This window comes from Hordeum vulgare, chromosome 6H (genome assembly GCF_904849725.1).
Source record: "Hordeum vulgare subsp. vulgare chromosome 6H, MorexV3_pseudomolecules_assembly, whole genome shotgun sequence".
In the NCBI taxonomy this organism is placed as follows: domain Eukaryota; kingdom Viridiplantae; phylum Streptophyta; class Magnoliopsida; order Poales; family Poaceae; genus Hordeum; species Hordeum vulgare.
The window spans coordinates 445,907,764-445,931,985 of NC_058523.1; the positions used below are offsets into that span (position 1 = coordinate 445,907,764).

The following is a 24,222-nucleotide window of genomic DNA, read 5'->3' on the forward strand; positions in this document are numbered from 1 at the left end:
TTTTTGGAACTAGACAGAAAAAGAAAACAACTGCTAACGGACAGGGGGTACACGTGGCGCTTTGTGAATGGCTGCGGGGGTGTGTGTTGCTGGTGTTAGGAGCAAACGGCCGAAGCCTAACAAGAACCCGCTTCGGCTAATAGTTAAGTAAATAAAACCCGAGCGGTTTTCTTAGCTAAACCGAAAGGGTAACTACTTCTAATCTAGCACGTACGTGTAGGATCCAACGGTGGAGGAGGGGTGGGGGTGCTCATCGTGGGCTGCTCTGCTCCGGCGAGGTCTTGACGGCGACGGCGGCTCGGGCGAGGATGGGGACGGCGCTGCAGAGGGTGTCCGGTGACGGCGAGAGCTCCAGAGGGTGCGGGCGAGGGAGGCGAGCGCGATGGTGGCGTCGGGGAGGGGTCGGGGCGGCCGGAGGCGGTGCCTCGGGTGGCCGAAGGTGGCCGAGCTTCGGTGCTCCGGCGAGGGCTGCGGCAAGGCGGCTTGGGGGCGGCGGGACGACGTGGCGATGGGGAACGGAGTGCGGGCGGCCGGGGCAGTACTTATAGGGGGAGAGAGGAGCTCAGGGAGGGAAAGAGTAGGGGATCCGGGGAGATCCCGGCGATCCTGGGAGGCTCGGGCTCGGGCTCGATTTTTTTGGAAAGGGGAGAGGCGAGAGGAGGAAGGAGATGGCCGAGCAGGGGTGGGTTTCGGCCAGGGGGGGCCGCTGGCAGGGAGAGGGGGCTGGGGTGACTGGGGCAGTCGGCCGATTCTTAAGGGGATCGGGATCACGGGTCTCGTGGGATTCGGCCCACGGCTAAGATGCGCTGGCTGCGGTTTCCTTTTAAAAAAAAACCTTTCCTAATTTTAGTCTTTTTCCGAAACAGAAATTAAAAAGGAATAAAAAGAAAACAAATAAAATATTTAATATGGGGTATTATATACCAAAAAAAAAATATCCACTACTCGATTAACATTTTTTCAAAGCAAAAATAAAAACTTTTAAAAAATGTTTTTTTTCAGAAAATCCCCTAAACGCTTTATTTCTTTTTGCAAATATTCTCACGATAAAACTTTGGATTTCTTTGCTCCAAATATTTCAGAAATGCCCCGCACTTTGGAGGGTCATTTTCCTCCTCTCTCTCTCTCTCTTGCGTGCAAGAGAGTATTTTCCCGGCATTTCTCGTGTGAGGAAAAATGGAAATGCAAAATCAAAAGTCGAAAGAATTCAAATGCCAACTTTATTTCAATCAATATGCATAGATGCTTAGCTACAATGTAAAACATTCCCAATTAGGAAAATTGGGATGTTACAATATATATATATATATATATATATATATATATATATATATATATATATATATATATATATATGCAAATGAAAAACATCAAACGTTTTGAATATTTTGAAAAACTTGAGGATTTTGTGACAAAGTGTCAGATTGATGAATTTCAACTTTGAAGAAAACAGCTTGAGGAATTTCAAAGTTGGGTGGTGGCATGACCCACCGTATAAGAATGATGATTTCAGGCGCCGCGTACAATTGTCGTATGGCCCTGAGAACCAAATTCTTCATTGATTTTCTCACACTAAGAGTGATATTCTTCATTGATTGAAGAAAATCGATTCTTCGTGTGTTGCACATCTAAGTCATCAATTTTGCATAAGTGTTAGGATATGTGCATGTTTTCACAAAATTTTTGAAGATTCTAGGATATTTAGCTCAGACCTCAACTTGCAAAACCTTCACTCATCCAAGGGCTTAGTGAAAATATCTGCTAGCTGACCGTCAGTCTTCACATGATCAATGATGATATTGCCCTTGAGGACGTGGTCCCGAAGAAAATGATGACGAATCTGGATGTGCTTAGTCTTCGAGTGTTGTACTAGGTTGTAGGCGATCTTGATTGCACTCTCATTGTCGCGGTAGAGGGGCACATTCTTCATGTTGATGTCGTAGTCTCTGATGGTTTGCTTCATGCATAGCAGTTGAGCACAGCAGGATCCAACAGCAATGTACTCAGCTTCGGCAGCGGAGAGAGAAACACAGTTCTGCTTCTTTGAGGACCAGCAGACTAATGATCTTCCAAGGAAATGGCAAGTGCCTGATGTTGACTTGCGATCACCAACATAACCAGAATCAGAATATCCAACAAGGTGAAGATTTGAGCCCTTGGGGTACCATAATCCTAGTGTTGGTGTGTGAGCTAAGTATCGAAGAATATGGTTCACGGCCTTATGGTGTGATTCCTTCGGTTTTGCTTGAAAACGAGCAAACATGCAAACACTAAGCATTATATCTGGCCTAGATGCACATAGATACAATAAAGAGCCAATCATAGAGCGATATACCTGCTGATCGAAATCTTTACTATTTTTGTGAGTGCAGAGGTGGCCGTTGGTAGGCATAGGAATCTTGACGCCTTTGCATTGATGCATGTCGAATTTCCTTAGAACATCCTTGAGGTATTTCTCTTGAGATATGAAGATGCCATTGCGTTGTTGACGAATTTGAAGACGTAAGAAGAATTTCAGCTCCCCCACCATAGACATCTGATATTCTTCACTCGTCATGCAAGCAAATTCATCACTATAACGTTTGTCAGCACAACCAAAGATAATGTCGTCGACATATATTGGCACAAAAATAGTTCATTGTCATAAGATTTTGTGAAAAGAGTTGGATCGAGTGAACCAGGTTTGAAGCCTTTCTTCACGAGGAATCCCTTCAATGTATTATACCACCCCCGAGGGGCTTGCTTGAGGCCATAGAGTGCCTTTTTGAGTCTGAAGACTTTGTCTAGATGCTTCGGATTCTCAAAACCTGGGGGCTGAGCAACATATACCTCTTCCTCAATCTTAACATTGAGGAATGCACTTTTCACATCCATTTGATATAGAATAATGTTATTATGATTAGCATAAGCAAGTAGAATTCAAATAGCTTCAAGTCTAGCAAGAGGTGCAAAAGTTTCATCGAAACCAATTCCTTCAACTTGTGTGTAGCCTTGGGCTATAAGTCGTGCCTTATTCCTCACCACTTGACCATACTCATCTTGCTTGTTTCGTAAAATCCACTTGATGCCGGTGATATTGTGCTTGCGAGGATCTGGTCGTTTGGCGAGTTCCCACACATCATTTAGCTTGAATTTAAGAAGTTCATCTTGCATGTCTTGAATCCATTCAGGTTCCATGAAGGCTTCAGCAACTTTTGAGGGTTCTGTGATAGACATAAAAGAGGAATGCCCACGAAAGTTAACTAAGTGTGAAGCTTTTGAGTTTGTGAGAGGACCTAGCGCATTGATGACATCGAGGATTTTGTCAAGTTCCACTTCATTTGCAATTCTCGGATGGGCTGGTTGAAGATTTTCTCTGGGCTGAGGAATTTGATCTGGAGCAATTTCCTCAGGTGCACCTTCTTGAATTTCATCAATCCTGGGGATGATTTCTTTAGCAAGTTCCTTAGTAGGAACGATGCCTTCAGTAGCTTTGAACTTGATAGCTTCCTCAGGAGATAATTTGTGTGGCACGGGAGGCAATTGCTCTCTTTGGGAGCCATTAGTTTCATCAAACCGCACAACTACAGTTTCAACAACCTTGTTGTGATGGGTGTTGAAGACTCTGTAGGTGTGCGAGTCCTTTCCATAACCAAGCATAAAACCCTCATATGCTTTATGTGCAAATTTTGCGCTATGGCGAGGATCTCTAATCTAGCATTTTGCACCGAAGACTTTGAAATAACTTACATTGGGTTTCTTGTCAGTGAGGAGTTCATATGAGGTTTTCTTGAGGAATTTGTGGAGATATACCCTGTTGATGATGTGGGAAGCAGTGTTGATTGCTTCAGGCCAGAAACGATGAGGAATCTGATATTCTTCAAGCATAGTCTATGCCATTTCAACCAGAGTCATATTCTTGCGTTCAACGACGCCATTCTATTGAGGAGTATAAGGAGCAGATAATTCGTGAGTAATACCAAGTTCATCAAGATAATCATCAAGACTAGTGTTTTTGAATTTTGTCCCATTGTCACTCCTGATGTGTTTGATCTTGATGCGGAAGTTCGTCGAGGCCCTTGAGGAAAATCATTTGAAGACTTCCTGCACTTCACTTTTATACAGAATGATATGTACCCAAGTGTATCGAGAATAGTCATCAATGATGACAAAGCCATATAAAGATGATGCATTGGTTAGAGTAGCATAATGAGTAGGTCCAAATAGATCCATGTGGAGCAATTCAAACGAACGAGCAGTAGTCATGATAGTCGTCGGGGGGTGTTTGGATCTGGTCATTTTTCCAAACTCATAAGCACCGCAGAGGTGGTCCTTGAGGAATTTGACTGATTCGATGCCTATGACATGCTTCTTCTTCGCCAGCGTGTGCAAATTCCTCATGCGTGCATGACCAAGTCTTCAATGCCATAGCCAGCCTTCTGAGGTTTTTGCTAGTAAGGACGTGGCTGGTTGAGGATCTGTGGAAAAATCAACAATGTACAAATCTCCTCTCTTAAAGCCTTCGAAGACTTTGGATCTTTCAGATTCCATGATGACTACACATATGTATTTTCCAAAGTTAACAACCATATCAAGATCACAAAGCATTGAGACTGACATGAGGTTAAACCCAACGGATTCGACAAGCATGACTTTGGCCATGTGCCTGTCCTTGGAAATAGCCACTTTGCCAAGTCCCAATACCTTGCTTTTACCTTTGTCAGCATAAGTGATTTCTTTATTGGTGATGGAGTTAGTGGCATGTTCATCATTAAACTTTTATCACCAGTCTTGTGGTTTGTGCAGCCACTGTCAAGAACCCACTCAGTGTTCTTGGGTTTTCCATCCTACAGACGAATTAGTACATCTTACCATCTCATATGCTTCAGACTTGAAGAATATGATTTCAATTTCATCATATATGAATTTCATCATAAATAGTAAATTTGAGGACATGTGAAATGTTATCATTTCATCAATTTTAGCTTGCGTCCAATCAAGCATTTTCCTGAGGTCTCCAGCAAATTCTTCAGATGGTGATTTTCATCTAGAGACCTATCCTCCAGAAGTGATTAGTTCAATTTCTTCACCACCCACATTTGAAGGGGTGGCAAAGAGTTCATTATCCTGCGGGCACCATATGAGAAACGGGGCATTGAAGCTAATGCACTTCGTTTCACAGTAGGGGGTTAGAGTACTCAAATGAATAGGTAGAGAAGTTCTTTGAGGATTTATGAACATAATGATTTGAGGAATAATGCTCATATTCATATCCCTTGTAATTTCCCTGCATATCAGAAGCATTAGCACGAGTACGAGTATAGTATTGACCATTTGAGGATTTTGATCCTCTTGAAGACTTTGGTCCACCTGAGGAATTTGATCTGGGGTTCAGGTTCTTCATCGGGGGTGTCATGAGGACATTCACTTGAAGATTTTCCAAGCAAATTTTGGGGACCCAGATTTTCCTCGGGGGAGGTCCACTCCTGCAGATAGTTCCAACATATCGAGCAAATAGTTCACCAGATTGATTTTTGAACAGTTTATAGTTGGAGTCAAATGACTCTTCTGAGGAATAGGATAAATCACATGCAAAGCCTGTTAGAGAGGATGGATCGACAGGAGGACCTTTAGCAGAAACCCATGAGGTTTCGGGATATTGCTCAGGTTTCCAGTATGATCCATCAGCATTCAATTTCCTCTCGAAGGCAATTCCTTCTTTCCTCGGGTTCCTATTCAAAATCTGCTTTTTCAGCACATCACAAAGGGTTTGATGCCCTTTGAGACTTTTGTATATGCATGTCACATACAATTCCTTCAGCCCTGCATTTTTGTCAGTAGCATTTGTGGTTTCCTCAAGTGAAGAATTTGATACCACAGGAACAGTTGAAGAATATGTAGCAATAGAAGCATTTGATGATTCTGGTGAAGAATTAGCAGTTTCACGTTGAATGCATTTGAGACATGGTGGAGTAAATTCAACCTGAGCAGCACTGATCTGTTGAGCAAGCAATGAATCGTTTTCCATTCGAAGATCATCATGAGACATCTTTAAATTCTCAAGATCATGTTTCCTTTGAAGAAATTCATAGGAAAGTTTTTCATGATCAGCCAAGAGTGTGTAATAACGAACTTGAAGACTATCAAATCTAGACTGAAGACTTTTCACATCTTCAGTGAGGACTTGAGTATGATTCATTTCATCATTCAACAGATCATCGCTTCTTTCTAGCAGATTTTGAAGCTTTTCAATGGCACTTTGTTGTTTAGTTGCAATGTTGGCAAGTTTACTGTAGCTGGGTTTTTTTATAATAATCAGGTTCACAGACACTTGAGTCAGAGGAGGTAGTGTCATTCGATACCTTTGAACCTTTTGCCATGAAGCAATAGGTTGGAGCGAAGTCATCAACATATTCATCAGTGCAGATAGCGTTGTCATTTTCTTCAAGGTTGAAGATTGACTTGTTGACGAATGTGGTAGCAATTGCAAGACTTGCCACAGCAGACTCTGAATCTTCTTCAGATCCTTACTCTTCATCACATTCCTCAGATTCTTCTTCACAATCCATTTCTTTGCCAATCCCTAGTAGAAAAGAGGGCTTTGGTCGAGGTCCTGAAATCCTATTAGTCCTGGTTCACATACGAACCGGGACCTATGGTGACATTGGTCCCGGTTCATGAGGCCAGGGCACCGGCCGGGCATCATGGGACATTGCTCCCGGTTCGTCTCACCCCTTTTGTCTCGGTTCCAGTCAAGAACCAGGACTAATAGGCCGGCAACCGTTCGTATCCCCTTTAGTCTCGGTTGGTGGATCAAACCGGGACTAAGGTTTGGTAGCGGGCGTTCGTACAACCGTTCGTATCCTCCTTTAGTTCCTGTTGGTGGATCAAACCGGGGTGGCGGCCCTTTGAACCACACCTTTAGTGCCGGTTTGTCGTCCAATCCGGGACTAAAGGTCCAAACGGTTCGCCCTCCCGCTTCGTTTACAGCGATGAAAACTGCAACCAAAGCAGAGTCTCTCGCCATTCTTTGTTCTTCTCCTCTCCTCTGTTCTTCTTATTCCTCTCTTCTTCCCCTCTCTTCTTCCGTTCTTATTCCACCATGACATATCTAACCGAGAGGTGCTCGCACATGGCACAACCTAGCTCGCGGTCGGGTACACGAACGAGAGCAGGGTGGTGCCAATTTTTTGTCACGGTTCCGGGAGAGGGTTAACGCTGGGCCGGAGCATGAGACGTTCTTGGGGCTTGATCTGGAGTTCACGGCCAACCATCAAGGTGTTGCCGTCATCCAGTTGTGTTTCAAACAGCATGTCTTGATCTTCCAATGGGCGAGATAAGTTTTGTGTCTTTCTTTGATCCAAGGTTATGAAAATTGCATGTATTGATCTTCTCTAGGTTCCATTCGATAGCAATATGGAGTTTCTTTATATCTTCCATTTGATAGCAATATGAAAATTGCATAGGATAGCAATATGTGTTACAACATTGGATATATTGATCTCCCTGGGTTCCATTGGATAGCATATATTGATCTCCCTAGGTTCCATTGGATATATTACAACATAAGCTTTCTTTGATCCAAGGTTATGAAAATGGCATGTATCGATCTTCTCTAGGTTCCATTTGATAGCAATATGGAGTTTCTTTATATGTTCCATTTGATAGCAATATGAAAATTGCATAGGAGAGCAATATGTGTTACAACATTGGATATATTGATCTCCCTAGGTTCCATTGGATAGCATATATTGATCTCCCTAGGTTCCATTGGATATATAACAACATAGGATTTCTTTGATCCAAGGATATGAAAATTGCATCAGATAGCAATATGTTACAATATTGGAATCCTATAAAGATCAATTCATAGGATATGAAAATTGCATAGAATAGCAATATGTTCCATTTGAATCGTTATGATAAATTTTCTTAAGTTGTATTGAAATATTTTTCCTTGTTGCAGCAGTATGTAACATTTGTTTCATTTTAATTTGTTGATGTTGCAGTAGTGACAAGCAATGTCCAGAACTCATGGACTTCCTTCGCAGCGGCATACGTTTCACTAGCGTTGACATAACGAATGACAGGACGAATATGAGGCGCAGCTTTGGAATTGAGATACCAGTTGCGTGCCACATTGATCTCCAAGGCCTATTCTAGCTTGATTATCCGAGGACTTTCATGGTTGATATGGCAGTCACCTTGATCGACGAGGAGTACCATGATATGAAGAACGCTTTCCCAAAGGCTCAACACAAGAAGTTGGGGAATACCCCACTTGACCCTATCAACCTTGAGTATGCAGGAAAAGATGCATACGTTTCATACGAGTTGTGCCGCAAGATTAGTACCGTGAGATATGGCGAGCGTCACCTCGAAGAACCAGCTTTGGGACATTCTGATTCTGATTCAGATTCAGACGAGTAGTGTTCAGAAAGGCAAACACTTGTATATATATGTATGCTAGCTATTATTATGTACTGCTTGCATGTATTATTATGTACTGCTTGGACCAATTTATATATATATCTAGTTTCTGTTTTTGCCATTATATAGAGTTTCCAAATTTGAATGGTAATTTAGCCCTTTCTTTATTGATCACCACTTTAGGTACTGTTGTGAACTAATTATTTATTCATATTGGTGTAATATTTACTGTATTCAAACTTCTCCATGGTTCGTACCCCCCGATACAACCCATAGATACATCGATATAAGCAAACAACACAAAGACAAAACAGAATTTGTCAAATACAGAATAGTTGGAAGTAATCTGTATAATTCGAATACTTAACTCCAAAAATTATGAAAAAATAAGACAATCTCGGTAAATTGTATAGGAATCTTGTGTAAAAAATTGAGATCAAAAGCACGTTCCAGTGAATTTAAAAAATTCCTGGACTGAGGTCGAAAGTTTCTATTTTTCAGCAAAATTAAATTGAAACACCGTAGACCCTCCCAAAGGTCTTAGTTGGCGCAAACACAAAATGCCATATGGGTGAAATGATGATACCATGCCGAATTTCAACCTATTCAGAGTTCATTTGTAGTACTTTTCAATTTCTGGGTCATATAGCTCAAAAAAATCAGTAAATGCATGCAAAATACCAAATGAAGTCAGAAATAGTTGAAAATTGATGATGTGGCCTAGAATGGTGCATTTTGAACACACAAAAGGTCTGGAGTTCAAATAATTCCAAAACATGAAATCCCTTTTGTAACAGATGAGTTTTTGTATGAAACCCTGATACTTCGAAAGAGATTGTCTGATTTGTACACGAAGTGCGTCCATTTTTTGCCGCAACCCTCTCAACTTTTTAGCACATGCTATGCGTGCGAAATGATGATACCATGGCAACTTTCAACCTATTCAGAGTTCATTTGTAGTGCTTTTCACATTCTGGGTCATTTGGCTCAAAAAATCAATAAATGCATGAAAAATACCAAATGAAGTGAGAAATAGTTGAAATTGATGATGTGGCTTCGAATGGTGCATTTTGAACACACAAAAGGTCTGGAGTTCAAATAATTCCAAAAAATGAAAACTCTTTTGTAAGAGATGAGTTTTTGTCTGAAACGCTCATACTTCGAAAGAGATTGTCCGATATGTACACGAAGTGCGTCTAGTTTTTGCCGCAACCCTCTCAACTTTCTAGCACATGCTATGTGGGTGAAATGATGATACCATGCCAACTTTCAACCTATTCAGAGTTCATTTGTAGTGCTTTTAAATTCTCAGTCAATTAGCTAAAAAAATCAGTAAATGCATCGAAAATACCAAATGAAGTCAAAAATAGTTGATAATTGATGATGTGGCTTTGAATGGTGCATTTTGAACACACAAAAGGTCTAGAGTTCAAATAATTCCAAAAAATGAAATCCCTTTTGTAACACATGAGTTTTCGTATGAAACCCTCATACTTCGAAAGAGATTGTACGATTTGTACACAAAGTGCGTCCAGTTTTTCCCGCAACCCTCTGAAATTTTTAGCACATGCTATGTGGGTGCAATGATGATACCATGCCAACTTTCAACCTATTCAGAGTTCATTTGTAGTGCTTTTCAATTTCTGGGTCATTTAGCTCAAAAAATCAATACATGCATGAAAAATACCAAATAAAGTCAGAAATAGTTAAAAATTAATGATGTGGCCTTGAATGGTGCATTTTGAACACACAAAAGGTCTGGAGTTCAAATAATTCCAAAAAATGAAATCAGTTTTGTAACACATGAGTTTTCGTATGAAACCCTCATACTTCGAAAGAGATTGTCCGATTTGTACACGAAGTGCGTCTAGTCTTTGCCGCAACCCTCTCAACTTTTTAGCACATGCTATGTGGGTGCAATGATGATACCATGCCAACTTTCAACATTTTCAGAGTTCATTTGTAGTGGTTTTCAATTTCTGGATCATTTAGCTCAAAAAAATCAACAAATGCATGAAAAATACCAAATGAAGACAGAAATAGTTGAAAATTGATGATGTGGCTTTGAATGGTGCATTTTGAACACACAAAAGGTCTGGAGTTCAAATAATTCCAAAAAATGAAATCCCTTCTGTAATAGATGAGTTTTCATATGAAACCCTCATACTTCGAAAGAGATTGTCCGATTTGTACACAAAGTGCGTCCAGTTTTTGCCGCAACCCTCTCAACTTTTTAGCACATGCTATGTGGGTGAAATGATGATACCATACCAACTTTCAACATTTTCAGAGTTCATTTGTAGTGCTTTTCAATTTCTGGGTCATTTAGCTCAGAAAATCATTAAGTGCATGAAAAATGCCAAATGAAGTCAGAAAAAGTTGAAAATTGATGATGTGGCTTTGAATGGTGCATTTTGAACACACAAAAGGTGTGGAGTTCAAAATTTTCCAAAAAATGAAATCCCTTTTGTAACAGATGAGATTTCATATGAAATTGTGATACTTCAAAAGAGATTGTCCGATTTGTACACGAAGTGCGTCCAGTTTTTGCAGCAACCCTCTCAACTTTTTAGCACATGTTATGTGGGTGAAATGATGATACCATGCCAACTTTCAACATTTTCAGAGTTCATTTGTAGTGCTTTTCAAATTCTCGGTCATTTAGCTCAAAAAAATCAATAAATGCATGAAAAATACCAAATGAAGACAGAAATAGTTGAAAATTGATGACGTGGCTTTGAATGGTGCATTTTGAACACACAAAATGTCTCGAGTTCAAATAATTCCAAAAAATGAAATCCCTTTTGTAACAGATGAGTGTTCGTATGAAACCCTGATACTTCGAAAGAGATTGTCCGATTTGTACACGAAGTGCGTCTAGTTTTTGCCGCAACCATCTCATTTTTTTAGCACATGCTATGTGGGTGAAATGATGATACCATGCCAACTTTCAACATTTCCATAGTTCATTTGTAGTGCTTTTCAATTTCTTGGTCATTTAGCTCAAAAAATCAATAAATGCATGAAAAATACCAAATGAAGTGAGAAATAGTTGAAAATTGATGATGTGGCTTTGAATGGTACATTTTGAACACACAAAAGGTGTGGAGTTCACATAACTCCAAAAAAATGAAAGAATCATTGAAAAACAGTAAGTAGGAACAAAAAACTATATTCTTTTAAAAAATGTCAACTAATGGGCCACCACGGCGTGAATACGACTAGAAACCTAACTAGACAGTTGGGCTAGGATTAAGGCCCGCAGAAAGCCCAACAGTTAGTGACAGTTTAGGCCCGGAAGCCTGCATATGAGAGGAGCTCGAGACAGCGTGCGCACAAGCGCTTATAAACTACCAAACTTCTCACTCGGCTAGTGAGGTGGGACTAAACATCTAACTGCACTGCGGCTGTGCTAGGCACAGGACTTACATGTCGGTTTGTGGCACAAACCGGGACCAAACCGGGACCAGAAAAGGACTTTATTGTTGGTTGGTGGAACAAACCGGGACAAATGGCACCCTTTCGTCCCGGTTCGTTCCGCAAACCGGGAGTAAAGGTATCTTCTTTCCCACCATTTGGCAACTAAAAATTGACCTTTAGTCCCAGTTTGCTGAGTCAACCGAGACGAATGGGTGGTATTGGTGCCCGTTCGGGCCACCAACCGGGACAGAAGGTTTTCGCATATAGGTGGGAGTTGTCGAAATTTCCCCCAAAACTCTCCCATTGCTCGCCGCCGCCCCCGAGCTAGTCCTCGTTGTCGCCGCCCCTGATCTAGTCCTTCTCGCCGTCGCCGAGCCCGTCGCCGTCGCCGCCGCCCCCGATCTAGTCCTCCTCGCCGCCGTCGATTCCCGAGCACGTCGTCGTCGCCGCCCCCCAAGCCCGTCTCCGTCGCCCCGAGCCCGTCGTCTTCGCCGCCCCGAGCCCATCGTCCCTAGTAAGCTCCTCCTCTGCGCGTGCTCTGCTTGTTGCCGCCGCCGCTCGTGCATATTCTAGTTCATACAAATTTTATTCATATATAGATTATACTAGAGATGTATTCGAGATTAAATTCGAGATGTATTAAGTTGATTATTGGTTCTAACTGAAAGAAAACCTTTTTTCCTCTTGAGATCTATTGCATTATATATCACTAGTAAGCATGCCCGTGCGTTGCAACGAGAGAGGAGAACAATAATAATATCTTGTAACGTGCAACTGTAGCAAAGTATAAAGCAAGATTCGTCGGTTCGACACAAGTTCCCAATGGTGCTGCATCCAAACAATGTCATCCAGCGCCAGGGAGGCATATGCCAAAGGCTAGAAAAAATACATATCAAACGGCATTTTTAAACGACATTTTTGTAGGTGAAAAGAGAAAAAGTTATCTATTCTAGTCATGTAGCACTACACGGATAATATAAGAAAGAGACAAATTATCTATTTTAATGTAGCTCGCCAGATCGACCGGTGTTCTTTCATATCTGTATGTTGCTAGCTTTGAAATATATGAGGTACCTGAGATTTAACAAAATCTTATTATATAAAATTTCATTATACTGATAAAAAGTTTTTGGGGGAGATAATGCTCGATGATTATTTGCAGAAACTATATGGATCAAAGAGAACAGTTGTTGGGGGAGATAATGGTCGGTGATTATTTGTCGTGTCTCAACGACACCGATGGTCTGGAAGGAGAGGATGATGGATCAGATGATCGAACAATGGAGGAGGAAGGACATGATCATGATGGCTCCGGTGACCGAAGGCCGGAGGAAGAAGGAGACCATGATGACGGCTCCGATGACCGAAGGCCGGAGGAAGAAGGAGACCATGATGACGGCTCCGGTGACCGAATGGAGGAGAGAGATGTTGCAAAGTCCGGCGAGGTATATATATTAATTAAGCCCTAAGGTATGTACATATATTAATGATACGTCTCCATCGTATCTACTTTTCCAAACTCTTTTGCCCTTGTTTTGGTCTTTAATTTGCATGATTTGAATGGAACTAACCCGGACTGACGTTGTTTTCAACAGAATTGTCATGGTATTGTTTTTGCACAGAAATAAAAGTTCTTGGAATGACCTGGAAATTTCCTAGGATTTTTTGTGGAATATATAAAAAATACTAGTGCAAGAATCACCTAGAGCGACGGAGCCAGGAGCTCACAAGACCACCAGGCCTGCCACCACCCCTGGCCGGGCCTGGCAGGCTTTTGAGCCCCTCGTAGCTCCGCAGCCTCCAATTCCAGCTCTATATATTCTCTTTCGACCGGAAAAAATCAAGGAGAAGAGTTCATTGCGCTTTACGATACGGAGCTGCCGCCACCACCTGTTCTTCCTCTGGAGGGCAGATCTGGAGTCCGTTCTGGGCTCCGGAGAGGGGGAATCGACGCCTTCGTCATCACCAGCCATCCTTCATCGCCAATTCCATGATGCTCTTCACCGTTCGTGAGTAATCTCATTGTAGGCTTGCTGGACGGTGATGGGTTGGATGAGATCTATCATGTAATCGAGTTAGTTTTGATGGGGATTGATCCCTAGTATCCACTATGTTCTGAGATTCATGTTGCTACTACTTTGCCATGCTTAATGCTTGTCACTAGGGCCCGAGTGCCATGATTTCAGATCTGAACCTATTATGTTTTCATCAATATATGTGTGTTCTTGATCCTATCTTGCAACTTGTAGTCACCTACTATGTGTTATGACCCGGCAACCCCGGAGTAACAATAGTCGGTACCACTCCCGGAGATGACCATAGTATGAGGAGTTCATGTATTCACTAAGTGCTAATGCTTTGTTCCGGTTCTCTATTAAAAGGATAACCTTAATATCCCTTAGTTTCCATTAGGACCCTACTGCCACGGGAGGGATGGACAATAGATGTCATGCAAGTTCTTTTCCATAAGCACGTATGACTATATACGGAATACATGCCTACATTACATTGACGAACTGGAGCTAGTTACATATCTCCCCATGTTATAACTGTTACATGATGAATGTCATCCGGCATAATTATCCATCACCGATCCAATGCCTACGAGTTTTTCCTACTAGTCCTTGCTACGTTACTTTACCGCTAATGTTGTCACTGCTGCTACTGTTACCGCTACTGTTGTCACTGCTGCTACTGTTACCGTTGCTACTTTTGCTATCACACTACATTGCTACTGAAACTTTGCTGCAGATACTAAGTCTTTCAGGTGTGGTTGAATTGACAACTCAACTGCTAATACTCGAGAATATTCTTTTGCTTCCCCTTGTGTCGAATCAACAAATCTGGGTTGAATACTCTACCCTTGAAAACTATTGCGATCCCCTATACTTGTGGGTTATCAAGACTATTTTCTGGCGCCGTTGCCGGGGAGGCCTAGCTCTATTCTCTGAGTCACTTGGGATTTATGTTTGTTGATCACTATGAGGAATCCCAGAGATCCAAAAACTAAAGTCTTGCCCTCAACTACGAGGACAGGTAAGGAACTGCCATCTAGCTCTGCACTCGATTCACCTTCAGTTATGAGTAAGTTTGCGACACCACCTCCTGCTAGAAATTCTGATATGTCGCCTTTGCTTGATGATGATGCTTCCGCTATCCATGATACTTTGCTTGATACTGCTTTGCCACTGGGTGCATTCCTTGATGCACAAATTGCTAGAGTTGCTGCTGAATGTGATGATACTTCTGAAACTGCTGAAATTATTGAAGTAGAACCTGCTATTTCACTTGTTAGAACAAGCTCTCCTAGATATACTTGAGGGTTATGTTATGGAGGGATAGGTAGCTGAGGACTTTCTTGCTTGTAAGGATAGCTATGATCTTGAGAATTTACTGCACAAGTGGAAGGAAAAATCCCTGAACGCTAGAATGAAATATGATCCTAAGTTTGCTACTTCACCCATCTTTGTGACCGATAAGGATTCTGAATTCTCTGTCGATCCTGAGTTAATCACTTTGGTCGAATCTAATCCTTTTCATGGTTATGAGTCTGAAACGGTTGTAGCACATCTTATCAAGCTGAATGATATAGCCACCCTATTCACAAGTGAGGAAAAGATTCGACATTACTATATCCTTAAGTTGTTTCATTTCTCGCTAAAGGATGACACTAATGCTTGGTTTACTTCTCTTGCTCCTGGTTGTGTGCGTAGTCCCCAGGATATGATATACTACTTCTATTAGAAATATTTTCCTGCCCATAAGAAACAAGCTGCCTTGCAGGATATATATAACTTTGTGCAAGTTGAAGACGAGAGTCTCCCACAAGCTTGGGGGAGGCTTGTCCAGTTACTGAATGCTTTGCCTGATCACCCTCTTGAGAAGAATGAAATACTTGATATCTTTTATAATGGACTAACCGATGCTTCTAGGGACCACCTAGATAGTTGTGCTGGTTGTGTTTTCAGGGAACAAACTATGGAACAAGCTGAAATTCTATTGAATAATATCTTGAGCAATGATAATGCTTGGATCCCGAACCACCTCCGAAGCCAACTCTGAAGAAAAGAGGTATTCTATTCCTCAATCCTGAAGATATGTAAGAAGCTAAGAAATCTATGCAAGAGAAAGGCATTAAATCTGAAGATGTCAAGAATCTACCACCTATCGAAGTAACAAATGGTCTTGATAACACGACACAGGTAGTAGAGGTAAATTCTCTTCGTAGATTCAATGAGAGTGATATTCCTTTTGATAAACCTGATAGCTTATGCTTAGATGAATTCGATAACTTTGTTGTTAAACAACAAAGTTTCAATGATTAGGTTACCAGACAATTGGAACATAATGCTCGTATGCTTAGTCATTTAAGTGCTTGTGTGGATAGAAATGTCAATGATCTTAAGCTTTTGAGTAGACATGCCTCTATGGTCACTACTCAAGTAGAACAAGTACTTAAGGCTCAAAATGATTTGCTCAATGAGTTGAATGACAATTCCGTTAGAGTCGTCACTAGAGGTGGTAGAATGACTCACGAACCTTTGTAGCCTGAGGGCCATCCTAAGAGAACTGAACAAGATTCTCAAGGAGTTAGCACTGATGCATCTAGTCATCCTGGTAATAGAAAGAAAAATAAAAATGATAGGAACTTGCATGCTAGCAAAGATGTTGCTGTTATACTTGAGAATCCAAACGATATCTCTGTTTCTGATGCCGAAACACAATCTGGTGATGAACATGAGCCTAGAGATAATATCGATATTGGTGTTCATGTTGATGCTCAACCTAGCAATTATAAGGATGTGGAGATTGAACCTGTTGATCTTGATAACCCACAACCTAAGAATAGGAGATACGATAAGAACGACTTCATTGCTAGGAAGCATGGTAAAGAAAGAGAACCATGGGTTTAGAAACCCATGCCCTTTCCTCCCAAACCATCCAAGAAAAAGGATGATGAGGATTTTGAGCGCTTTGTTGAAATGATTAGACATGTCTTTCTGCAAATGCGTTTGACAGATATGCTCAAAATGTCTCCTTATGCTAAGTACATGAAAGATATTGTGACCAATAAAAGGAAGATACCTGAGGTTGAGATTTCCACCATGCTTGCCAGCTACACCTTCAAGGGTGGAACTCCTAAGAAACTAGGTGATCCCGGAGTGCCCACTATACCTTGCTCCATTAAAGGAAACTACGTTAGAACTGCTTTATGCGATATTGGAGCCGGTGTTAGTGTTATGCCTCGATCTCTTTATCGTAGACTTGAATTGGATAAGTTGACACCCACTGAAATCTCCTTGCAAATCGCTGACAAATCAACTGCTTTCCCTATCGGCATTTGTGAGGATGTGTCTGTTGTAGTTGCTAACGTTGCTATATTAACGGACTTTGTTATTCTGGATATTCCCGAGGATCATGCCATGGCGGTCATCCTTGGAAGACCCTTTTTAAGCACTGTAGGGGCTATTATTGATTGGAACAAAGGCAATGTCACTTTCCATGTTAACGGTAATAAGCACACGGTGCACTTTCCGAAGAAACAATATCGAGTACATTGCATCAATGCTATTGAAAAAACTTCATCAATTCTTACTCGGAGCTTTGAATGCCCTATACCTACTGTCAAGATGAAGTATGATTTACTTGTTGGGGATATGCACATCCCCGTTGAGGTAACCTAGTGATTATTCGAAAATTCTCCGGTTCTATGTGATTCGAAAAAAGTTTGTCAAGAAGACTTGATCAACCTCATTGACGCATTTCTTTTGATGAACATGAGATGGATGAATCTAGGAGTCACAACCCTCTGTTCCCAACTTTGACTTTTTGTTGCTTAGAAGAAAAATGATAGATTTAGCTTTAGTTTTTCCTGTTTTCTGCCTTCTCCGTCCCTTAGAAAAGTGTCCCGAAAATAAAAGTTCTCCAAATGCCCTGAAAAGAAAGTATGATTTTTTCTGGAATTTTTGAAAAAATTTCAGATAGAGAGCTAGTCAGGGGGATGCGCCAGTGGGCCACAAGCTCAGGAGGCCCGGCCACCCCCCCTGGCCAGGCCTGGCAGGCTTGTGGGCCCCAAGTGGCCCCCTCCACTTATTCTAGCTCCCATCTCCTTCTCCTACCTCGAGAAAAAATCATTCCACAGCTCAAACCCGTGTTCTTGCTCCTCTTGCTGCATTATTCGATCTCCTTGTGCAAAGCCCCATTCACCAAACTGTTTTGGGCAGTTGTTCCTTGGTATGTGACTCCTCCATTGGTCCAATTAGTTTTTGCTCTAGTGCTTTATTTGTTGCGTATTTTGTTGCCTTGGTGACCCTGTTCTTGAGCTTTGCATGTTCATTTTAGTTGGTCCCAAGTAGTTTTGATGCATGATATGGCCTCTAGGCACTTGAAGGAGTAGTGCCTATGAGTTTTGTTGAGCCTCGTTCACTTTTTTCTGAGTCACTAAAAATTTCAGAAAAAAAGAAGATGTTCAGGAGAAACTATCGTGGTGGTTCCTCAAGCAAAAGGGGTCCCCGTCTCTTGATTCGGGAGCCCGACTCTTATCAACCGAGGAACGCACAGGTACAACCATGTGAATGGCCTTCAGATGAATTCATGATTGATGCAGGTTTCAAAGACAAGTTTGATACATTTGTTCATAACGCCGGGCTCGAAAAATTCATCTCCAACAAATGCGAACAGTATACTATGTTCACTGCCTGTTTTGTTCGTAGGTTAAGATTTTCAGTTGGCCGTGACTCATCCATACTGTTTGATCTTTATGACAAATCGTATACCATGGATTTAGAGGATTTTAATAGAATTCGCAACATACCTAATTGGGGTAGTCCCAATGATCCTCCTAAGTATTAGGTTAGAGATTTCTTTTCTAGTATAACTGTTGGAGAAACTAGAGATATTACGCAGGCTACCTTGGGGAGCATTCAATTCCCTACCTTACATTATTTTACCCTCTTCATAGGTAGATGCATTAACGGCAAGATTGATCATTGTCACCTCTGCGCACCTAACCTTAGTATTCTTAAGAGCGCAGTAACGGGTAATAGAAGTTTCAACATGGGAGCTATAATCGCGAGGAGGCTAAATAATAATGCTAATGAAGGGGATTTCTTTGGTGGGATCTATGCCACTCGCATAGCAAATTTTCTTGGAGTACCCATCCGTGAAGGAGATCCCTCACTCCATACAGCTTTCCTTGATCGCGTCGCTATGACACGATATGAGTTCCTTGAGAGGGATAATGAATCCCTCCTATACCGGTTAATATTTAACTGACAGTGCGTTTTCCATATTACCCTTCCTGCTCCTGCCTTCTTTGACTTTCAGGTAAAACAAAGATATTACATAACCAGAGCAGAGGCAGAGGAGTATGAGAGGGAGGCGAAGGCTAGTCGCCTCCGTGAGGCAGCTATTCAGGCGGTAGCTGCCGCGATCCCGTACAACCCCCATCATGATTTTGGATATCGCCCGGACCAGCCGTGGGATTAAACCAACTTAGGCCAAAAGCCTAAGCTTGGGGGAGTACGTGTTTCTCACCGACTTTACATTCTTGCTTACACTTTCACTTTGTTAGTCGGTGTTCACACCTTGCCATTGTATCATCCATGCTAGCTTATTTCTTTTTCTCTCTTTCTTCTCGTGTGTCTGTTTGATTTGAGAAAAACAAAAAAATTAGTTGTAAGTTTGCTTTCCAGCTTGCTTAGTGGTTTTTAGAGAGAAAACCCAAAAAGATTTCCCTTTCTTCGTTTGCTTGTTGGGAGCTTTCCCGTGTAAATAGTTTTCTTTTTGTTTGGGTCAAGGTAGAAGACCATTGTTAAAATATTTAGTGGCTCTCACATGCATATCTGTTTATCCGTCAAAGAGCCATATTACTTTGTCTTCTCCTCTGTGTTTGCTTGCAGATTCCAGTTTAGTACAATGCACGAACACTCTCATTATGATTCACATCATTCTATCGTGCAAGTGAAAGGAAATAATGATGATATATGATGAAGTGACTGAGCCTGGAAAAGCTGGTATGAACTCGACCTATTTTGTTTTTGTAAATATGACTAGCTCATCGTTCCTAATTCAGCATTGTTATGAGAGAAACATTTTTACAATGACAACTTAGAGATCATAGTTTCTAATCCCATGCTTAATAATCTAGGAGCTTATAATGGTTTGTATTGGATGCCAACATGAATTTCAGGATGATTATGATGTAGTATGATAGGATGGTATCCTCCTTTGAGTGATTCAAGTTGCTTGACTTGGCACATGTTCACGCATGTAGTTGAAACAAAATCGACATAGCCTCTATGATATTCATGTTCATGGTGATTTATATCCTACTCATGCTTGCACTCAATGTTGGTTAATTTAAATGCATATTGATGACTGCTGTCGCTCTCTAGTTGGTCGCTTCCCAGTCTTTTGCTAGCCTTCACCTGTACTAAGCGGGAATACTGCTTGTGCTTCCACTTCCACAAACCCAAAGTTGTTCCATATGAGTCCACCATACCTACCTATATGCGGTATCTACCGGTCATTCCAAGTAAATTTGCATGTGCCACTCTCTAAACCTTCAAGTAATAATCTGTTTTGTATGCCCGAACCGCTCATGTGGTGACAAGGGGCGGTCAGTATCTTCCATCCTAGGCGTGTTATCCTCGATACGTGTTTATTCACTATCACTCACGAGAAAGGGGCCGGTAATCGGAATGCCCAGCTCCATGCTCAAATCAAAAATATAATTCCAAACAAAACTCCCCCTGGATTGTTGTTCGTATGGACGGCACCCGAGGATTCGGCTAGTCGTGGAGTGTGATTGATCGGTGGTGGGGGAGTCAAAACTTTACTTTTCTGTTTGGGAACCACCTATAGTGTGTGTAGCATGGAAGATGGTGAAAACTCTAGGTCATTGCGTTGACAATGAAAGCATACCACCCAAAATTATTTATCTCTGTTTTAAAAAGCTTGAGCTATGGCACCTCTGCAAAACAATGCTTCCCTCTACGAAGGGCCTATCTATTTACGTTTCTGTTGAGTCATCTTCTTCTTATAAAAGGCACCAATTAGAGAGCACCTCTGTCATTTTCATGCTTTGCTATTAATTGATATTGAGTATGACTGTGACTGGATCTTCTTTGCCATGAATTACAATGTTCAGTCAGCCCTTGGTCTTTGAAGGTGCTCTGCATTTATGTTTTGCGGTCTCAGAAAGAGCTAGCAAGATACCACATGTTCATATTGCTTCATGATTTTTTTGAATGAAGTGTTGACGTTTGTAACTTATTATTATTGCTCGCTAGTTGATTATGCGAGTGATATGAGTACATCTTGAGACCTAAATGTCATTGCTTATGTGGTTAGCTTATGATCTTGCTGAAAATCTGAATATGAGTTAGACATAATCACAACAACAAGATCAAACAGAGTTCGTAAAAGTTTTTCTTTTGTCTCTTTCAGTTTGTCAACTGAATTTCTTGAGGACAAGCAACGCTTTAAGCTTGAGGGAGTTGATACGTCTCCATCGTATCTACTTTTCCAAACTCTTTTGCCCTTGTTTTGGTCTCTAATTTGCATGATTTGAATGGAACTAACATGGACTGACATTGTTTTCAGCAGAATTGCCATGGTGTTGTTTTTGCGCAGAAATAAAAGTTCTTGGAATGACCTGGAAATTTACGAGGACTTTTTGTGGAATATATAAAAAATACTGGCGCAAGAATCACCTGGAGGGACGGAGCCAGGAGCTCACAAGCCCACCAGGCCCCCCCCCCTGGTCGGGCCTGGCAGGCTTGTGAGCCCCTCGTGGCTCCGGAACCTCCAATTCCAGCTCTATATATTCTCTTTCGACCGGAAAAATCAAGGAGAAGAGTTCATCGCGTTTTACGATACGGAGCCGCCGCGACCACCTATTCTTCCTCTTGAGGGAAGATCTAGAGTCCGTTCTGGGCTCCGGAGAGGGGGAATCGACGCCTTCGTCATCACCAACCATCCTTCATCGCCAATTCCATGATGCTCTTCACCGTTCGTGAGTAATCCCATCGTAGGCTTGCTGGACGGTGATGGGTTGGATGAGATCTAACATGTAGTCGAGTTAGTTTTGATGGGGATCGATCCCTAGTATCCACTATATTCTGAGATTGATGTTGCTACTAATTTGCCATGCTTAATGCTTGTCCCTAGGGCCCGAGTGCCATGATTTTCGATCTGAACCTATTATGTTTTCATCAATATATGTGTGTTCTTGATCCTATCTTGCAAGTTGTAGTCACCTACTATGTGTTATGACCCGGCAACCCCGGAATGACAACAGCCGGTACCACTCCCGGAGATGACCATAGTATGAGGAGTTCATGTATTCACTAAGTGCTAATGCTTTGATCCGGTTCTCTATTAATAGGAGAACCTTAATATCCCTTAGTTTCCATTAGGACCCCGCTGCCACGGGAGGGATGGACAATAGATGTCATGCAAGTTCTTTTCCATAAGCACGTATAACTATATACGGAATACATGCCTACATTACATTGACAAACTGGAGCTAGTTACATATCTCCCCATGTTATAACTGTTACACGATGAATGTCATCCGGCATAATTATCCATCACCGATCCAATGCCTACGAGTTTTTCCTACTGGTCCTTGCTACGTTACTTTGCCGCTACTGTTGTCACTTCTGCTACTGTTACCGCTACTGCTGTCACTGCTGCTACTGTTACCGTTGCTACTGTTGCTATCACACTACATTGCTATTGAAACTTTCCTGCAGGTACTAAGTCTTTCAGGTGTGGTTGAATTAAAAACTCAACTGCTAATACTCGAGAATATTCTTTTGCTTCCCCTTGTGTCGAATCAACAAATTTGGGTTGAATACTCTACCCTCGAAAACTGTTGTGATCCCCTATACTTGTGGTTTATCAATTAACACTTCATTCTTCTTCTTTTATAGCCCTCCGGATCGAGCCAAACTTTGGTACAGTGACGAGGCCCGAAGAGAAGGTTGCGCATGGATGAAAAGTTCACAATCACAGCAATCGCGGCCGATGGCCTACCGATTGAACCCAAGCTAACCAAGGATGCATTTTCTGCTCAGTGCGGAGCTATTGTTAGGGACAACATCTTGATCAGCGTCAAGCAATGGAAAAATCCTAAGGGCGACGACGTCCCTGAAGGTGATTATATCACCAATAGGCATAAAGATGATCTTTGGACCGCGTTGAAGGCAAATTTCACCCTACCGCCAGAGGAAGATCCGAATAAGCCAGTTATAGAGCCACTTGTCAAGGCGTGTGCTCTTAAGAAGATGGCACATCTATTCGGGAAGTGGAAGAATGATTTGAAATCAATGTTTGTCGACAGAGGGAAGACTCTAGAATTCGACGGCCGATTTGAGAAGATAAGAGATCACTGGCCCGCATTTGTGGCCTACAAGTCATCGGAGAAGAATAAGAAAATGTCAGAGACAATCAAGAACAATGCCACAAAGAAGCAGTATCACCATCACACGGGGTCAAATGGCTACCTCAAAGCACAGCCGTTCTGGAAGAAAGCTGAGAATGACCTGATTGCTAAAGGGGTCCAACCACAGACATTGAACTGGCCAGAGCGTTCAAGTACTTGGTTCTTCAGGGTTGGGGGAACTTTGGACCCTGAAACAGGGAAGTGTCGTTGGACGGACGAGCAACTTTCAATACCCATGATCAAGCTTCAGAAGTGTATCGCCGCAGCGCACGAAGGGACGTTCATTCCAGATAGAGAGAATGACGAGTTGACTGAGGCCCTAGGGAATGCTGAGCATCCTGGATGAACACGAGGCACACCAGGCTCCATTCTGTGGAAGTTTGGGTTTCCTAACGTAAGCGGTTACAGAAGCCGGGAGAGAAAGAAGAAAGTGGAGCTGAGCGACATGCAGCAGATCAAGGCAAGACTGCAAAAGCTAGAGGAACTTGAGAGCAAGCGAGCTCTCGGCCAACCATCTCAGCGGCACGAAGCTATCCTAGAAGGTACCGCACCATCTCAGTGGAGAAGCAGCGTGGCTTCCACGGACCCCGTTCAGCATGACTTCACGGCTCCTAGCTACCCCGTGGATACTATGACGAAGGCTCAACGTTGCAATCTTATGATGAAATGTCGGAACCTCACTTTCATGGCGGTTGTCGACTCTGTTGAACCTCCTCAACCCAGCGGAACTTTTCACTGCCTTCCGATTCCACATGGCTATGTTGTTGTCATGGTGGATCAAGTAATGGAGAATTTTGAGCAGCTCGAGCTTGACCACCCTACAGGTCAAGGGGAGATTCAGCTGGTTCATGTTGTGGGGAGTACATGTCTATGGAAGAAGGAGTTCATCAAGCTTCCAAACTGGACGCCTCCGCCTCCTCCTCCTCCTCCTCCTCTGACTA

At 42.1% G+C, this 24,222-nt stretch overlaps 1 pseudogene; it reads left to right on the plus strand.

The window, feature by feature from the left end:
* Nucleotides 1-382: 382 nt before the first annotated feature.
* On the plus strand, nucleotides 383-24,092 carry LOC123405579 (annotated as a pseudogene).
* Nucleotides 24,093-24,222: the final 130 nt, after the last annotated feature.